We start from the raw sequence: 20,500 nt of genomic DNA, 5'->3' as shown, positions 1-20,500 counted from the left end.
TCCCTGCTGAACTTGTAGGCTCTGCTGAGCTGTAGAAAATGTGACAGCACATACTTTGTTTCTATTTTCTTACCCTGGAAAGCATTTTTTCAATTGATGATGCATAACATGGCAGCCTCATTGCTCCAGTATGAATGTGGTTTGCTCTACCATGCGGTCAGCAGCCACTGGAAAAGGCAGTCCATTTTTTCAAGCAGCATACAGCGCATGCTGCCACCACCTTTTCAAAACGTGGGAGGGATCCAAATCTGTTTTTAGCAAGTCCAACATGTTTCAAATTAAATGCATCTGGCAACCTTCTCTTAGATTTTGGACTATAGTTCCTGCCGGGTTACAAATGTTTGATTTTTGTTGCTGTTTGGTGTTAATACTGTGAGCCAGCAGAGGGCACCCTGGCATTTCATTTTAATATTATTAACCGATATATTTTATTTCTGAAAATTAAAGTTTTAAAGGATAATGTTAAAAAAGGTAGAGGTTGCTATAAATAATCGTCATTATGCAATGCTAATGGTGAAAACCTGATTTTTCAATATCATCAAAACCTGAATATTAAAATTTAAAAAAATCCCAAGCAACCCAAAAACCTAAGCTGTGGAAATTGCTGAAGTTCACCCTACCTATTTTCATCAATCATATTTTCATAGTGTAAGCAAATCTTTTTCATACAGATCTTCAGAACAGGTTAATAAAACACACCTAAGGTTTTAAAAGTCCAGTAAAACAGTTGAAGCACCCACATACATCACCCATCTGTCCTGAATAAAGTTGTTTTTAGCTGTCTCCTAGCTACAGATCTTTCCAGCACAAAGCTTTATAATTTCAATCGGGCGCATACATTCTTATATGTAGCATTTTCTCCCCTGACCCCCATATAATAATAGAATTACAGATGCTCACCTTCAGAAAACATTAGAAAAAAACCAGAATAGCTTCTGAAATTGTTCGTTCAAGCACGAAGTATTCATCATGAAATACATCTGTCAGCCTTTAGCTGGAAGGATAGTTATGCTTACTTTGGGCCAAATTGTCTCAAGGAATTTATTACAATATGAATGTTTTGACAGTTCATAACACCTTTCATCTGAAGTTCCCCAAGTATTTAATGTATATTAACTGAGGTTCCTTCTTGTAGCAAAATCGTTTTATTATACCCAGTTTACATATGGGCCCTTGAGGCACAAATTATTAAGGCCCACTTTTTCCAAAGTGTGTCTTGAAGCAGTTGTTTCAGTGCCTGGTTGCTCTTCATCATAAGATTAGGGTGATTTGAAATGTGTTTGGTTTTGTTTCTCTAAAAATGTATTAGGAGTAAGAGGAGGTGCAGGTACTGATAATGTCTGAGAATTTAATTAATCTGTAACTGTAACTTGAGTGTAAGAGATTAATATGAAAATAAGGATCAAAAAGTGTTTTCATTAATGAAGATGTATTCTCCAGAGACATTCCAAAAGTTACTTATTCTGGTAAACAGCTAAGCTGGAAGTGCCTGTTAAGAGTGCTGAAACAAGTACTCATCATATGAAATCTTAAAACCACCCTCAAAACCAGATTGTGAGAATATCAGCCTCATGCACATGTGCAGAAGGAGACAGTGTGTGGAGCAAGAGGGTAATAACCTGAGGCATTATGGGCTTGGTATAAACAAAGCAGAGAGGACTCTGGATGTCAAAGGTACAGGAGCAATGATGGCCAATGACTGCCATGTGTGCCCTGTGTGGCACTGCCAGAGAGCTGGGCTGATGTCATCAGCAATGCCAGTGCTTTGCAAAATGTGGTTTTGCCCAGCAGCACACAGAAATGCATTTTCCTCAGACTTTCACCATCCCTAGCTATCATTTGACCCTTTAGAAGCAGTTAAAAAGAAAAGAAAATAATCTGACAAAAAGAAACTAGGTCTTTTCTTGGCCTCTTTGGAAGAGAAAAATAAGTAAAGAATGAGCGTGGGGTTAAAGCTCCATGGATAGAGGCTTCTGCTTCTACCTGTACACCACTGTTGTAAGAAAGGCTTACAAGCTGTGCTGCAGGCATAACGATGTCAGCACATTCCTTGCAAATATCTTGAGTGTGCACAGTAGAAATGTTTTGTTGATGAGCTCTGGAAAATCCCTTCTAGCAACCAACCTTTGTTGTCTTTATTCCTGGGTCCTTTCAAAGCACCATTAGTGACAGTGCTTGCTTTTGCTAGTATTTTATTCCTAAAGGTTTAAAGGAATTCCTTACACTTAAACCCATCAGGATTACAAAACACAAGGTTTCCAAGGACTAGGGAGTCCCAATGCCAAATTATTTGGATATTCTGTGCAGTGATAGGTTTCCAGAATTTCTGGACAACACAGATGGCAAAATACCTTCTGATGGCTGAAAGAAAATCCTTTTCATAGGATGTTTAAACTTTCATTCCTTTCCAAATATTTAATTTGATATTTTTGTCTCCAAAGTCTTTTTTTGTTTGCTGCAGGATTATTACAGGCTTTGTCCTGATCATAAGTAAGTAACTAAGCGTGATTAGCCATGGCTAACAGGCAAGAAAGCAAGAACTGATTGATGAGCCGTGGTACGGACCATGGATCAACAACTACCAGGAGAATGACATCTGAAACTGCTGGAAAGGCCTAATGTGATATCATTGTGTATTGATTTCAGACAGCATCTGGCTATAAACCTCCCCCAGTAACAGTTTGGGAAAGCTGGTAAATGGACACCTGGCATCATGTAGAAGCAGAGGGCCCAAAATACAACTGTTGAAACCTTGCCTGCCAAGCCCTCAAGCAGACCTCACTATGGAGCGGCTGGAGGGTGTCATTTTTTCTGCAGCCTCAATTTTCTGGCATAGAAATGGTGGGGGAATCATGTACATAACCATATATGTTAGCTCTCTGTGTGTGCATCTGTGTATGCACATGCATGTGCGTGCATGCGCACATGTGTGTGCAATACTTTACCTGACAAAGCCTATCACACTATTTTGACCCACTTAGTAAAGTCAGCTCAGCCAAGTCACATTGTCTGGTGTACTTTTCCCCATGACATTATATTATTATCAAAGAAGAGAAGTTATCTTGCGTCAAAATACTTTCTCCCTTTTTGTGAAGGACTACAAGCTTCTCTTACTTTTAAAATGTTTTCTGTAAAGATCTCAAATTAGAGAATTTTGGGGGTTTTTTAAGTTCTTGCTTTTGACCCAATATGGAGAGTCAAAAGTTTAAATGTTTGGCACTCTGTTTTTAAGTGGTACACTTTAAAATAAAATGACTGCTATTTTCTCTCTCCTATACATTTCATATGCTACGTTTTACCCAGTTTCAGTAAAAAAGAAAGTGTATGAAACCAAGAAAATGAAAAAATACAGGAATATTTCTAGCTTTGAAAAAAATATTAAACTTTTAACTGTACACTTTTCAAGTATTCTTCTCTGAGTTGGTATTCTATGAAAATGTGCCACTGGAAACAACTTGTAATTAAAAAGTTTTTACATTTTTTTCTGATAAAAATAAGCTTTGTCAAACAGTTTTTGATCAACTCCTGAGTTTCTCTGTAATTCAGAGATGTCACCTAGCTACAGGAAGACTTCTTAGGCCAAGATTAAGGTACATGGGGTGTTGTGTAAGATGGCATCTATAGCTGCCTGATAGGCAAAATTACTAGACAACTTGCACCATATCTTTGCCTCTATACTAGTTTTCCAGCCTACAGACTCAAGCAACAGCCTCACATATATATTTTTTTTTTCATGTTCTTATGGAGGATAACTATTGTTTATACAGAGGATGCGTTTAGGGACATGGTTTAGTGGTGGATTTGGCAGTGCTAGGTTAATGGTTGGACTTGATGATCTTAAAGGTCTTTTCTAACATAAAAAATTCTATGATTCTATGATTCTAGGATGCACACCTACTTGTTAAGGAGTTTGTCCTGAAGGAGATGATTACTGAACCTCTGTTATCAAGATTATTATTCAAGCTTTATTTTTTTCCTGTCATCACATCTGTCTTGTGTATTCACTGTAAACCATGAGAATCTGCTTATTTTTAGCAGAGACTGAAAACATTCCTTTTTACCTCTTCTGCCCATGTATCAGAGTAGCCTCTGCAACTCCTTTGCATTTGGTCTTTGTCCCCATCTATTAACATTCTATAAACTTCATGGAGCTTTTTTTTATTTTTCTGTTGGGTGCTCAGAAAACAGGGATCTAGCTGAAAAGCACTTTTTAAGATCCCCAATATATTTTAATCTTGGCCTAAGTAGGTTTTCTCTATATTTTTTATAATAGTTTTATTCAGCCTTGCTCTTAAAGATCTCCAGTACTAAGCTCTGTAACGACAATCTTAGAGTGTAAGGGCAATCTTCAGATGCTGCTGCTCAAGTGCACTTACAGAGAAAACAAGTAACAGGTGAAGTGTCTAGCATTAGCAACATTTAGAAATGGCTAACCCTGTGTAGTTGGTATTCTTGGGGTTAGCACTCCTGCAGACTGGAAGCAGCTAGTGGGGGTGTCTGCACACAGAGGGAAAGGGATGCTGAAGGCTAGGAGTCTGGTGAATAACTCCGGTGATAGGAAAAGGTAATTAGAAATTCCTGGCTGGCTGGTATCACACAGCGTGCCATCCAAGGTGCCTGCTCCACTTGACACAAAGGAAATAGAAGAAGCAAGAAACTTCTGTTTTATGTCAGAGTAGTAAGAGGAAAAGCACTAGGATATGTTCTTCTCTTCCCATTAAGTCTGAAGACATTTTCTTGTGTGAGCATCTTTGTTGTGGTTTAACACCAGCCAGTAACTAAACACCACACAGTTGCTCGCCCACTCCCCTCCCCTCCTTGCCGGGATGGGGAGGAGAAAGAGTTAAAACTCAGGAATTGAGGTAACAGCAATTAAATAATTGAAATAAAATAAAATACTATTATAATAATAACTGTAATGAAAGGGAGACAGAGGGAGAGAGAAGTAAATCCAAAATAACTGATGCACGACACAGCCACTCACCACCCGCTGACTGATCGATCCCCAGCCAGTCCCCCCAGATCCATCACCAGTTTTGGCCAAACTCCTCCCTTCTTCCCACCCCGTTTGTATACTGAGCATGACACCCCATGGGTATGGAATATCCCTTGGGCTAGTAGGGGTCAGCTGTCCTGGCTGTGCCCCCTCCCCATTCCCCGTGCCCCTCCAGCCCTCTGGCTGGTAGGGACTGAGAAACTGGAAAGTCCTTGACTCAGTACAAAAAACAACCTTGACCCACCAAACAACAACCAAAAACATCTATGTGGCATCAACACTGTTCTAATACTAAATCCAAACCACACTATTGTACCAGCTGCTGAGAAGAAAATTAACTCTATCCCAGCTGAAACCAGGACAGTTTCATAGTTTTTGGTTTTATTATTTCCAGTTAAAGGCAAGAAAGATAAACCTTCCCACAAAATCTATTTCCAAAATGTTGATTTACCAGTCAAAATATTTTTCTGTAAGCTTCTGTCTGACTATACTTAACATAGTTTCTGACATCTTGAAAATAACTAAAACACAGATAACCACGTTGATAAGATATCATGGGTGGTTTTACTTTATAGAACTTTATCTTTAAAAAAAGAATGGCTATATTTTCTAACGAGCTTATCTATGTTACATCTTCTAACCAGCTTATCTGATGTTACATCTGCATAAATCCAGAGATCTTTCCTAATAATTCTGTGCTGCTGATCTGACATACAGAGGAATTAATATTGACAACCTATGGTTGCTCTTCAAGAAGAGATCAAAATTCCATTCCCCATATCTGCTTAAGCTGTCAGAAAGGTCTGAAGATTTGTGAGGTTTTTCTTCCCCCAACTTTTAATGTCTATGTTCTTTCTTCACCTTTACAATCTGTTGGTGCATGAACAGAACTGAGGATCTTGCCCCATTCAAAACTGGTTTTCATTTTGGGCTGCTGTTAGAGGCTGATAAATAAAGATCATAAAAATCAGTGTCGGGTGACACCATGGCTGTTAGTACTGAGATATGGGCATAAAAGCAAAGGTCACAAACTTTTATACAAGTCGACATGGTGAGAAGCAGAGCTGGTGTCAGGTGCAATATCCTCATTAAGTATTATTGGGAAGAAATGTTCAAAATAAAGCCTCTGTGTAAATGCTAGTTTCTAATAGCAGACGTATTGACTTGTTCACATACTGGCTATGAATTTGCTACCTTTACAGCTGCATCCAGCAATTCAGAACAAATTCTACACTTTCATCTGAACAATAGCGCCACCAACTTTCTGAAACGTAAATAGGGTAGTAATCAGAAGATGTAGGGAGGCAATTTTTGTGAAATTGATGCCAGAATACTACGTACAACTCTAATATCAACACATAAAAAGAACTGAAAACTGGAAATACAGGAGAATACTTGCTAATTTTTTGAAGGCTAGGGAAACAGCTGGTCAAGACCCAGTCCTTTTTTAGCTTAAAAAGAAACAGAAATAACTTAATCTTGATATAAATGGGATAAAATAGAGAACATACTGGGTCTACTAAAGTTCATAAATACAGTAAAGAAAGGCTGTTGGCCAAAATGTGAAGGGAAGAGATGAATCCACAGTCTGTTAATGACAGGGTCACTTCCAAAATGCAGTGCGTAATAAGGCACAGTTTATAGATGTAGTTACAAACTGGCATTGAATGAAATTCTGTGGCTTGAATAAATTTGTCTATGTGTTTAATAGCCCCTACCAGTCTGAAGGACAAGAAGTTGATAGTGAAGAAACCAAGGGAATTGGAAGGTAGAGGAAGAAATTAATGTGCCATCAAAGAAGAAAATGTTGATAACAGGAAGGTAGAACAATATCACAGTAATGAATTTCCCTTGATTAAATGAACAACACCAACAGTTTTTTAATAATAAGTTTTGTTTGGAATACCTGAAGAATGTTTTAAGTGATTCTTCAAGGTTTCTTCTCTAAATTCCTCCCTTTTTTCATAAAAGGATGCTGAATGGGCCACTATCCCTGACTGCCAGCAGGTCAGACCAACAGTGTAACCTCAGTTGAATGGGTTAATAGGATCTGAAAATCTTGTATTTTATATCTCTAGCATGCTCTCCAAAAGAAGCTAAATATCATAATCTTACACAATGATAGCTAATCTTTAATGGCGATGAAGTTCACAGAAATATGGTATACAGAAAAAATGCACTGTGTAACTTACAAAAGTGTGCAATATTTAACGTATTATTGTAAATGGCAATTCTGGGTGAAAAAAACATTAGAAAAAAACCAGACATGTAGTGGGGTTTTTTACAACATAGTTTCTCAGTATGATTTAGTATTGTTGTGTTTAACCCCAGCTGGCAACTAAGAATCACACAGCTGCTTGTTCACTCACATCCTTGCACTAAGAGACATGGGGAGGAGAATCAGTAAAAGGTCAAATTTGAGGGGTGAGATAAGAACAATCTAGTAATTGAAATAAAATAATAATAATAACAACAACAACTGTAATGAACAAGAGCAAGAAGGGGAGAGGAATAAAACCCAAAGGGAAGACAAAAAACCCAAACAAGTGATGCTCAGTACAGTTGCTGACCACCTGCTGGCCGATGCCCAGCCAGTCCCTCAGCAGCGACTGGCAGGTCCTGGCCACCCCCCCACCCCCACCCCCACCCCCTCCCCACTTTTACTATGACCAGCAGTTTCACTCAAGTGCTTCAAACAAGGGAAAAGCTTTAGAGAAGGACTGAGATGTTGTTAATATTTAAACTATATTTTCTTACATCTGTGGTTTTCACGCAGCATTCATGATCTGAGATAACTTTGTTGTGATTGAAATCAATTAAAAATTAATAAATGAAATTTAACGTTTACAGAATATAAACCAGAAAAATTTGTATTTAGGGACTATTTTTCTTTGGAAATTTAAAACCATTCCTCCTCATTCATACTTGGCCCCTTCTGGTGTTCTTTGAAGCTGAAGATTCACACTTTTGTATTTGAAAAAGAAAATATAACACAAGCATCTTTCTATTGTGGACAAGTATGTAAATAATTTCATTTGGCATTATAGAGTCAAACTCTTCAGTATTTCACCTCCATAATCCCTGAACTGAAAATTTATCTGACTTCATTCTTTTTAGTTCAATAGCATATGTATGTTTCTACAGCACATGAAGAGCAAGGCAATATAGTTTCATTATAGGTGATTTAAAAGTTTTTAATGGATGCTTTAGTCCCAGCTAGACCTGAAGAATGCTCTTCCACTCTACTTGGGTACTTGTAACTGCATGCTAGAACTGCGTACTGCAACAGAAGTGTTATCACATTGAAAATCTCCGCCTAGCTGGCATACGAGTGCTTTTCCTTTTCTGTTTTGTTATGGAAAACATTCCTAATGTCAAGCATTATTAGCACACCTCTGGATTCCCTGCATATTTTCATTTTATAAAAGAAACTACATTGTCCTAGGGTTGTTTTTTTATGTAACTAGGGTAAGAAATCAATTCCTTATACGGTAAAAAGTATAATAATTGAATATTTTATTTTATATATATATATGTGTGTGTGTATATATATATATATATATATATATATTTCTAAATACATCAAACAACTTCTTCAAAAAGTGTAAGTGGGTAAAGTATATCACATAAGACCATACTGGCTTTTACACAGATACACAAGGCAAGCTGATAAGATGACAGGAACAAATTTTTTAACAAATATCTGTGAGACTTTTTTCATGCAAAACTAGTGTGGTCCTTTGACCTTGGCTGGACACCAGGTGCACACTGAAGCCGGTCTGTCACTAGACTCTTCAGCTGGACAGAGGAGAGAAAATATAACAAAAGGCTTGTGGGTCAAAGTAAGGATAGGGAGATCACTCAGCAGTTACCATCTGCTCCACCTCAGCCAGACCCAATACAATCTCCACCCCTGTTTTGCCCATGATGGTAATTGCTCAGTGATCTCTCTGTCCTTATCTTAACTCACAAGTTTTTCATTATATTTTTTCTCCTGTATGCATTTGAGGAGGATAGGGATAGACCAGTTTTGGTGGGCACCTGGCATCCAGCCAAGGTCAAACCACCACAGCTAAGAAGGCTTTGTCTTACTTCCAGTTCTTCAATGACCTTTAGCAATTGGCACCAGGCCAAGACAGAAAGAAATGGATACCTACAAGCACCTTTATTGCAGTGAGAAAAGGTTGCATACCATCCAGGCAAAGTGAGAAAAATCTTGGTGATGAAGAGGGAAATGCTGTTTACATTTGGAGGTGTTCAATAGGTTCTTTCATTTTTCTCTTTGTTCTCAGAAAGCACCTATTATTGAGTATTGTGTACTTGATCATTACATACATTAAACTCAGTGCTTATCTTCCGAGCATCTCAAAAGTGGCTCATAAAACAGTAAGAGTTATAAAGGTTGGAGGTAGACAGCTCTTGACAGAGGAGGAAAATCATGTCCAGAATCTTTTGCCTGATGTAATGGCTGCATCAAACTGTGCTAGAGCCTGTATTACAGCAACTGGTATCTAATTATTCAAACTCTTTTTATTGCCTATCTCTTTGAAAGACAAGCAGGAACTGTACTTCAGATATTAGCCTGAGAAAGAATTTGCAAGGCTTTCCTGGAGTAAGAAGTGGCAAGGTAAATGCAGGAAAGTTAAAATACTAACAGTCTCAGTGCTCTGGTATGTTACTTCCTTTGGGGGGCGGGGGGGACCAGGCAGGGAAGTCAGTTCATTCCAAAGACTTTCAGAAAAGCTCCTGAAGTCAATAGGGAGTGTTTCTATGAGGAGTGTTTCATCTAGTGATGCAATGTCCTGCAAAGTATTTAAGGGAAATCTCATACTTGTATTCAGAAGGGACTTCCTGTGTTGCATTCTGTGCCCATTGCCCCTTGTCCCGTCACTGGGCCCTACTGAAAAAAACCTGGCCCCATTCTCCTGACACTCACCTTTAAGATATTTTTATACATTGATGAGATCCTCTCTCAGTCTTCCCTTGTCCAGGCTGCACAGGCCCAGCTCCCTCGGCCTTCCCTCATGAGGGAGATGCTCCAGCCCCCTCACCCCCTCGGCAGCCCCCCGCTGGCCCCTCTCCAGTCGCTCCCTGTCTCTCCTGAACTGGGGAGCCCAGCGCTGGGCACAGCACTCCAGGTGCGGCCTCACCAGGGCAGAGCAGAGGGGCAGGACACCCCCCTCCACCCGCTGGCCACGCTCCTCCTGATGCAGCCCACGCTGGCAGCGGCCTTCTTGCCCGCCGGGGCACACTGCCGGCCCACGGGCCACTCGGTGCCCTCCAGGCCTCCCAGGTCCTTCCCCGCAGAGCTGCCTGCCAGCAGGTCAGCCCCAGCCTGTGCTGGTGCGTGGGGTCGCTCCCCCCGGCGCAGGACCCTACCCCCGCCTTTGCCGAGCTTCATGACGCCCCCCCCCGCCCCCCTGCCCAGCCTGCCCGGGCCCCGCTGAACGGCAGCGCAGCCTCCGGGGTATCAGCCGCCCTCCCAGTTTTCTATCAGAAAACTTGCTGAGGGGACAGTCTGTCCCTTCATACAGGTCGTTGATGAGTAAGTTGAACAAGACCATGACCCAGTGCTGACCGCTGGGGGACACCACTAGCTGCAGGCCTCCAGCTAAACTCTGCGTCACTGGTCACAGCCGTCTGAGCTCTGCCATTCAGCCAGTTCTCCATCCACCTCACTGTCCACCCATCTAGCCCACGCTTCCTCATCTTACCTATGAGGATGTTGTGGGAGACAGTGTCAAAAGCCTTGCTGAGGTCAAGGTAGACAACATCCACTGCTCTCCCCTCATCCACCCAGCCAGTCATTCCATTATAGAGGGCTATAAGATTGGTCAGGCATGATTGCTCCTTGGTGAATCCATGTTGACTCTTTCTGATGACCTTCTGTTCATCCACATACTTAGACATGACCTCCAGGATGAGCTGTTGCATCACCTGTCTGGGGATGGAGATGAGGCTGACTGGCCTCTAGTTTCCTGGGTCCTCCTTCTTGACCCTTTTGAAGACAGTAGTGACATTGCCTTTCCTCCAATACTCAGGCACCTCTCCTGTTCTCCATGACCTTTTGATGGAAGGTGGCTTTGCAATAATATCTGCCAGCTCCCTCAGGGCTCTGGGGTGCATCCCATTGGGCCCTATGGATTTGTGGGCTTCAAGTTTGCTTAAATGATCTCTATGTGAACCTCCTCAATCAAGGGAAAGTCTTCCTTTCTCCAGACTTTCTCTCTTGCTCCAGGTCTGGGAAACTGGAGGGCCAGCCTAGGTAATGAAGACTGAAGCAAAGAAGGCATTCAGTAACTCCACCTCCTCTATGCCCTTCATCACCAGGGCAGCCACCTCATTCAGCAGAGGGCCCACATTTTCCCTAGTCATCCTTTTCCTACTGATGTACTTGAAGAAGCTCTTCTTGCTGCCTTTGACATCCCTCACCAGATTTAATTCCAAACGGACCTTAGCCTTCCTTGTTGCTTCCCTGCATGTTCTGACAACATCCTCCCAAGTGGCCTGTCCCTTTTCCACATCATGTAAACTTTCTCCTTATGTTTGAGTTTTGCCAGAAGTTCCTTGCTTATCCATGTAGGTCTTCTGCCTCCTTTGCTTGATTTCTTACTCATATGGATGCACTTATCTTGAGCCTGGAGGAAGTGATGAATATTAGCCAGCTCTTTTGGAACCCCCTACTTTCCAGAGCCCTAACCCATGGGATTCCTCCAAGCAGGTCCTTGAAGAGGCCAAAGTTAGCTCTCTCCTGAAGTCCAGAGTTGCAATTCTACTTATTGCCTTGCTTCCTCCATGCAGAATCTTGAACTCCATCAACCCATGGTCACTGCAGCTAAGGCTGCCCTCAACCCTCACAACCCTAACAGTCCTTCTTTCTTTGTGAGTACAAGGTCCAGCAGCCCATCTCACCCCGTTGGCTTCTCCACCACCTGCATTGAAAAGTATTGGCAATGTTCTGCAGGAACATCCTGGGCTGTGTATGCCTAGCTGTATTTTCTTTCCAGCAGATATCCACCTACAAGGCTTCTTGCCAAGCTTATGCCCCTTAGGGTATTAGCTTGTGTTGATTCCACTAAGGATGCATGAGAGATATCTGGGTCATTTCCAACACAGACACACGGTCAAGCTAATTGCTTCTGAAACAGATCAGTTTCTAAGAAAAGGTATTTAAAGAGCTGCCAGTGGTTACCTACTATTTTCCCTGTTTTCCAATCCCTTTTTCATTTTGAGTTTTGAACTTTTCTACTGCTTGGTCTGGATCCTGCCTTTTAAAAATCATTAGAAGTATGTGCCATGGGATGAAGTCTGTGAAAAAGGAGTAACAGGACCTAACTTACAACTTTTTAAAGTTCAGGGAAAAATATATGTAGAACTTGCCAATCATTTTTTTAAAGAGTTCTTGCCCTATTCACCTATTACTGTACTTAAAAAGCTTTGCTCTTTTCCAGTTTATAGCATACTCAATTTGATGCAGCACTGTGTGTCATAATAATGCTCATTTGTGACACTATGTTCATTTCTACAGCAATGAAATGCAGGATTATGGCTGTCAGCAAAATTATTCTTTTACAAGCACAAATATGCCACATAATAAATAGCAAAGGAAAGGTAGAAAATGGTGGGCCAACTATGTTATTCTGCATAGAAACATAAAATAATTAGTCTTAATGGGCTACTCGAGAGGCCAGCAAAAATTGGTTGCCAAGCATTGGTTGTTTCAATTAGAGGTCACTTAAAATTGCATTAGAAAATTTAGGGATGTGTTCAAGTGTCACTAAAGACAGAAAGTTTCCTGCTGAAAATGGGATACTTGTTACAAACATTTTTGATTCTATTAAGGGTCTTGGTGTGAAAAAGGCTCTAATAGGAAGACTTACAGTGGGAATTTTCTGATTGCTCTTGACAAACCATTTATCTTTTGATAGAATCATAGAAACATAGAACAATTTGGGTTTCAAGGAACCTTTAAAGGTCATCTAGTCCAACTCCCCCTGCAATGAGCAGGGACATCTTGAGCTAGATCAGGTTGCTCAAAGCTCTATTCAGCTGACCTTGAATATTTCCAAGGATGGGGGATCTACAACCCCTCTGGGCAACCTGTTCCAGTGTTTCATCATCCCTATAATAAAAAGATTCTTGCTTGTATCCAGTCTGAATCTATCACCTTTTAGTTTAAAACCATTACCCCTTGTCCTATTGCAACAGGCCCTACTAAAATGTCTGTCCTCATCTTTCTTATTATTCCCTTTTAAGTACTGAAAGGCTGGAGCCTTCTTTTCTACAGGCTAAACAACCTCATCTCTCAGCCTGTCCTTGCAGGATAGCTGCTCCAGCCTTAGGATGACTTTTGTGGCCCTCCTCTGGACCTGCTCCAACAGGTGCATGTCTTTCCTATGCTGAGGATTCCAGAGTTAAATGCAGTGCTTCAGATGGCATCTCACAAGAGCAGAAGCAAAGAATCACCTTCCATGACCTTCTGGCCTCACTTCTTTTGATGCAGCCCAGGATACATTTGGCTCTCTGGGCTGCAAGTGCACATAACTGGCTTGTGTTTTTCATCCATCAGTAGCCCCATTCTTCTCCGCAGGGCTGCTCTTTATCCCTTCATCTCCCATCCTGCATTGATACTGGAAGTTGTGCTGACCCAGGTGCAGGGCCTTGCACTTGGCCTTGCTTAACTTCATGAGATTCACGTGGACCCACTTCTCAGGCTTTCCCAGGTCTCTCTGAATGGCATCCTCTCCCTCAGGTATGTTAACTACATCACTCATCTTGGTGTCATCTGCAAATTTGCGGAGCATGCACTCAATCCCACTGTCTCTGTCACTGAAGAGATGAAACACTACTGGTCACAGTATGGACACCTGAAGGCCATCACTTGTTACTCATCTCCATTTGGACACTGAGCCAATGACCACTGCTAACTGGATGTGACCATCCAGCCAAGTCCTCATCCACCGAATACTCCATCCATCACATCCATATTTAGAGAGAAGGATGCTGTGGAAGGCTGTGTCAAAAGACTTACCCAAGTCCAGATAGAAGACACCTGTAGCCCTTCCCTTGTCCTCTGATGTAGTCACCCCATCATAGAAGGCCACTAGATTGGCCAGGCGAGACTTGCCCTTGGTGAAGCCATGCTGGCTGTCTCAAATCACCTTCCTGTCCTCCATGTGCAAAGTCTATTTGAAGGACAGTAGCTAGCAGCGTATCTCAGGGGTAAATATTGGGTACCAGTCTTGTTTAACATCTTCATTAATGATCTGGATTATAGGGCAGAGTATACCCTCAGGAAGGATACACAAAATTGGGAAGAGTGGCAGATACACCAGAGCATGATGCCACCATCCAGATGGATCTCAACAGGCTAGAGAAATGGGTTGACAGGAAACTCATGAAGTTTGACAATGAGCAGTGCACGGCCCTGCACCTGGGCAGGAAAAGGCCCAGCAGCCAAAATATGCTGGGCGTCACCCAGCTGGAAAGAAGCTTGTCAGAAAAAGACTTCGGGATCCCAGTGGACACCAACTTGACCATGAGGAAGCAATGTATCCTTGCACTAAAGAAAACAAATGACATCTTGGGCTGCATTAAACCAGGATTGCCAGCATGTGGAAGGAGCTGATTCTTCCCCTCTACTCAGCACTGGAGAAGCCAGGTCTGGAGTCCTATGTCTACTTCTGGTCTCCTCAGCATAAGAGAGACATGGTTGTAGTGGAGAGAGTCCAATGAAGGGCCACAAAGGTCATGAGGATACAGGATCATCTCTTTCATGAGGAAGTGCTGAGAAGGACTGTTCAGCTTGGAGAAAAACAGGCTCAGAGGAATCTTATTAATGCATATAAGTACCCAAAAGGAGGGTGCAAAGCAGACAAAGCCAAGCCAGGCTCTTTTTAGTGGAGCCTAGTGACAGGACCAGAGGCAGTGGGTGCAGACACAGGAAGTGCTCTCTGAACAGCAGGAAACACTTTTTTACTGTAAGACTGACTAAACCCTGACATAGGTTGCCCAGAGATGTTGTAGAGTCTCCCACCTTGGAAATATTCAAAAGCTGTCTTGACACAGTCCTAAGCAACTGGCTCTGGGTGGCCCTGCTTAAGCAGGGGCATTGGACCAAACAACCTGCAGAGGTCACTTCTAACTTCGGTCAATCTGTTTCTAAGCTTATTGCCATACTCTTGCAGGCAGTTGAGCAGATGCTTTTCTTACAAGCATTTCTGACAGTGTCTTCCATTTAAAATGAAGCTTGCACCGGTATGGTCTCATATCCCTGCTAACAGAGGACAGTAGCAACACAACTGTTGGCAGCACCCCACCAACCTCTCCCACCCTGACCTGTGAACTCTACAAATGCAGGTATATCCTGGTTTTCCTCAGTTGCTCTATATGACAAGCTTCAAAAATGGAAAGGGTCTGGGGATCCCATTCTGCAAAGACACTGTAGCAAAAAGCAGTATCACTCCTGGGGTGTGAAGAGCGACGCTAGGCTCAGAACATCTTCCTCTGCCAGCATGGTTCCTGCTGTAGGACCAGCTCCTGGTTTAAGGCAGCAGCTTCTCCCTTCGCTTTTTCCACCCAGGCAGCAAAGGACCCTGTGCCCCTGGCAGACCAAACACCCAGCCTCTTGGCCAGGATTGGGCCCCTGCTACAGCAGGGCCCATCCACACTCCTGCAACAAACTTTTTGGCAAACTGGCATTTCTTCCCTGGCCTCTTGCCCACATGCACTCACTGTACCTGCAGAAAGAAGGTCTGGGTCAGCTCTTTCTGCACAGTGTAGGTGAATGTCCTGAATGAGTTTCGTCCTTGCCTTCCTTCTTCAGTCCCTTGGAGATAAAGCACATGGGAGCAGGTCAGGCTTGATGCAGCCACAAGGAAACACTCATGCCAGATCCAGGCCTGTGTTCCCCACCCAGTTCCTCCAGCTCCAGCACAGTCTGGTGCAGGATGCACCAGTGGGACTGTCTCTTCCTTATATGCTGCTCAAGGACCCAGAGGTGCTGGGCCAAAACATGCTAAGCAAGTCTTAAGAGGGGTAACACCACCCCACGTCCCTTGAAATGTCCCCTCAGGGAACAGTAGTGTTTGGAAGCACACAAAACTTGGCACACAGAGAGCAGCAAGTCCCTGTTACAGCTTTTCCCTGTGGCCAGGTCCCAACTTCCAGTGCCTGTCAAAGACTTACAGAGACAGTGAAATCGCAGGGGGCACTACTGAGAGTCCCCAGAGGAGAGATTGTCTTTGAGGTGTGCTGTACAGTGACGGCTGTCGGTCATATTGGTGTGGGCAACTCGGTTAGCACCTTGCTTCAAGACCCTTGGAAAGGCTATCAGTATCCTGAGGAAGCATGTGGCTGAAAGCAAAGGGTAACAGCAATGAACACAAGGGTGTGATGGTGTCTGCTGCGCTTCCCTGCAGACAGACGCACAGACAGCGCAGAGCCTGAGGGCTGTGCTTATGCTTGAAAGGAATGGCATGTTGGGAAGTGGACAGAAGTGCCCAGCCATCTTCCCAACTCAGGAAAGAGGAAAATAGCTAGCTAGTGGGAAATATCTGATACCCTGCACCAAGTCAGGTCTTTAAAGAAACCTCTTCTTTTGCCCAACAGCCGTGCAGCCATCCCTGACCCTCCACTGCCCCACTGGGAGTGGGACAATCAGAGCTGTGGAAAGGAAATGGGGTCCTGAAGGAGAAGCTCCTTCACCTAGCAGTGACCAGGAATGGTGGGCAGAAGCTTGGCTCAACTTATCTCAGCACCCTTCTGAGGGCAAGTCTTGTTTCTAGAGAGCCAAGCCCTGTGTGAGACTTCAGGTGTCAGGTACTGGATCATACCACTGGCCTGAGGGGAGACACCCCAAGGTTTGCCCCCAGCTTTATATGAGGCAAGAGAAGCAACACTGACAGTTTCTGCTACTCTACCTGCACAAAGGTATCCAGAAAGCATGGAACATACAGGAACCAAAACACCCTGGTGAGCCATGCAGAGCTCCTGGATGACCTGCAGGCCAATGGCAACCCCTGAAGGGAGAATAGAGCAGCTGGCTTGAAAAGACTCCAAGCTTGGAGGACCTGGTTTCTGCGGGCTATTTCTAAGGCTGCCTGCCAGCCCTGCATGCAGCATCATGCCCTTGGAGGTACCCCAGGACAAGGAGGGGCTGCCTGTGCCCCAGTTTTTCTCTCCCAGTCACACAAAGAGAAGGTCTGCGGTGCTGGAAGTCAGCAAGCTCCCATGGGAAGAGTTGCAGTCCCAAGGCAAGGCCCTGCTGCGTGACAGCAAAGGATGACTAAGCCACTCATTTTCATTCCTCAGGAAAGCTCTGTGGAGTGGGATAGCACAGAAGTGCTGGCAGGGGCATGCCAGGGCCACCAGCAAGGTGTCTGGTGGCAGGACTGGGCAAGGGAGCCAATCAGCCAGTCATGCTCCTGGGCCCCCTGGTTTTGTCCCATGCCCCTGTGCCTTGGAGAGCAGAGCCTGCTGTGTAGCATCCTTCTGGGAGAGCTAAGCAGGAGCCCAGTGTGATGAGAGCCCTGCCTGCCTTACTTGCACTTTTTAGTGCCCAGTCAGAATCTGTGTGGTTGCAGACACTGCCTTTCTAATTTGCCGAACTTCGTGGGAAAGACACAAATAAACAATCAGTTCTGAGCTGGCCAAGTGAAGGGCCTTTACAGGTTAAGCAGGAAAATCCCACCAACGGGCCCAGGAAGTACCTTGTGCAGGGCCCTGTTCACCCCAGACCTCTTTCCTAAAGTGCAGGATCACCTTCATAGTACCGATCTCTGCTGTCAGGCGTGCCACCTCATCCCTCAACTGTTGCATCTCCCTGCTCACAGCAAGTGTGTTCCTGCAGACACTGGGAAAGCAGATCTTGTCAAAGAGCTGTGCATCTCTTCCCAGAGCCTCCAAACTCAAGAAGAGCAGAGACAGAGGTGCTCAAGTTCCCTTTTCTTTCCCCAGTTAGTGAATGCTTCCCTTCCCCTCCAGGTTTAGCAAAAGGCTCAAGTAGGAGTGAAAGGCATGAGCCTTGGGCACTGTGCAAGTGAGTGAAAATAGCATGAATTCATCTGCCACTACCCACCAACGAAAGATGGCTGTTACCACAGAGACCTCAAGTCAGCTGCAGACTGCCCCAGCAGCACCTGAGAAGAAAAGGCTGTTTGAACCCCTGAGCTGCTAAGGCTTTCCTGAGCTGTTAGCTCTAGGAAGGCATGGCAGAAGCAGCACTGCCTAGAACTGGAGGAACTGGGTGATTTACCCACACACCTGCAGCAGTGCTCCTTTGTGGGACTTCCCTGTCAGATAGCAGCATCCTTTGTCCACAGCATCCCAATCCGCATCAAGGTCCCAAAACAGGACAGCTGGAATTCACATTACCAAGTGTTATTTTATTAGGGATTCTAATGATCCCTGCAGTCATGCAGTATCCTCCCACAACAGGGTGTCAAGAGGTTGGCAGCTGGCATGGGGAAGGGGTGCAGAGAAAGGCTGCAGCTCCATGTGGGGACCCTCTCCCTGGGCCTTGGGGCTTTGCACAGCCCTAGTTTCCAGGCGTGCTTGGTGCCCTGCAGCTACAACCCATATGCCCCCTTGCTGTGGTGAGCCCCAACTCTAGTCTCCATGGGCTGCACATTCATTTCCTCTCTTGGCTTTGGGTCCGGGTTGACTCTGCATGTAGAGACCATCTTGGGAGCTCCCTGAGCTGCAGACGTAGCAGGTTGGAAGGGCCCCACCTGCACTCTCCCCCAACGCTGAGGCTTGCACTCTGTGCCTTTGCTGGCAGTGAGTGAATACTCACCAAGAGCATCTAGGGTCATCACCAAGAGTCTCTTCTTTTTCAAGGTAATGACCTCTTTCCTGAAAAAGAGGGAGTCCGGGTGTGAACACTGCTCAAAAGCAGAGCTCTGCACCTGGGGGTTTTTCTCTGACAAGCTGAGGAGCAGCAATTTTGGAAGAACCAGAATCTCCTGGTGGGGAGCATCACCAGCCACCCCCTGCTTGCCCTGACCCACCAGAGCCCTTTGTCTCTGTGTCCATACTGGACACGTGCTGTATCCACATGGTACAGATGCCTGGGATGAGACATCTAAGGAGGGAGACCATGGCCATCACCACACTGAAGACCAGCTTGGGCAAAGAAAACAGAGAAAAGCCTGAGGAGCCTTCTTGAGGACACTAGTCCAGTGCATGCAAGATTCTTTCAGGGAGATGGGCACTGGTTCTGTGCTCTCCCTCCCTAGGGCAGGAACAGGGGCATGAGCAGTTGCAGGGGGCAGGGGCAGGGTTATGCCCTGTAGAGGGGGGCAGCTGGGACTAGGGGCCGGAGGGCTGAGCAGGATCCCCTCACAGACAGGGCACTGGTGGAATGCCTGGGGAAGGAGGGTGGCACAAGTCCTGGGGTACCCTATAGTTGCTACAGTATCCCACAAAGACATGGCAGCCAGCTCTGTCATTGTCATGCAGCCGAGATGGCCCCAGGCCTCACTTGCAGCAGGGTGCTGCTGGTTCTGCACGGCTGTCTGTCGGACCCAGCCAAGCCAAGCAGGCTTGGTGCAAACACAGGGTGAAAAGCAGCACTGAACTTGCCCTCATTTTCTGCAGCAGTGCAGCATGCAGGACCTTGCTGGCTGGTGCCCTAGGCCTCCCAGGCTCTTACCAGGCTGCTGCTGGCTCCTGTCCTTGGCAAGGCAGTTCCTTGTGCTCTTGGAGAAGCCCTCATCATCATCCTCTTCAGAATTGAAGCAGTCCTGCAAGCTTACGTGCCCCTCTTCAGCTGCAGCAGTGTTGCCTGTCTGGGCAGATCTCCTCCTGAAGGTATCCAGGAGAACATGGGCCACAGGCACACAGCCACCAGCACACTGCAAGGTCCTTCCAGACCTACAGCTTATGGCCCATAGTGCCTGACCTCACAAAGTCCTGGCCCTGCACGGTGTGAAGTCATAGCTGTGACATCACAGACAAAGCTATAGGGAGGGAAAGGAGTGGTGGTGGAGAGAGACCTTGAAGCCCACCTGGTGCTGTGTTTTGCATTTGTGACTAGACAGCGCTGAAACCATTTTTGCTGCTGCTGAACAGTGCTTGCAGAGAACCAAGGCTTCCTCTCCTTCTCTGTGTGCCCCCCAGGCATGTAAGCTGAGGCTGGGAGGGGACACAGCGGGGACAACCAGCCTAAATTGACAAAAGGGGTACTCCATGCCATGTAATGTCATGTTCCACAATAAAACCTGGGTCTTTGGTCTTTCCAAAGTAGCCATTGCTTAGGGACTGGCTGGGCATTGGTCTGCTTGGGTCAACCCAACAGAGCCTGTTTAGAGATAGAAGGGTGTTTGCCGTGTGCTTTATAGTCTCCCAGTGGTCCAGGAAGGTTCCTGTGTGGGGGCACAGGGTCCCCTGAGGGCCCTGGACATCTGGTGTGGCAGCACAGAGGTGCGGGGTTACCAAGCACAGACCCCTCTTCACCCTGCCTGGGCAGGGCTGGCCCTGCCAGCTTGCGGGGGAAGGAGGTGG

The sequence above is a fragment of the Falco naumanni genome, chromosome Z (assembly GCF_017639655.2).
Source record: "Falco naumanni isolate bFalNau1 chromosome Z, bFalNau1.pat, whole genome shotgun sequence".
In the NCBI taxonomy this organism is placed as follows: domain Eukaryota; kingdom Metazoa; phylum Chordata; class Aves; order Falconiformes; family Falconidae; genus Falco; species Falco naumanni.
This window is presented reverse-complemented; position numbering follows the sequence as displayed.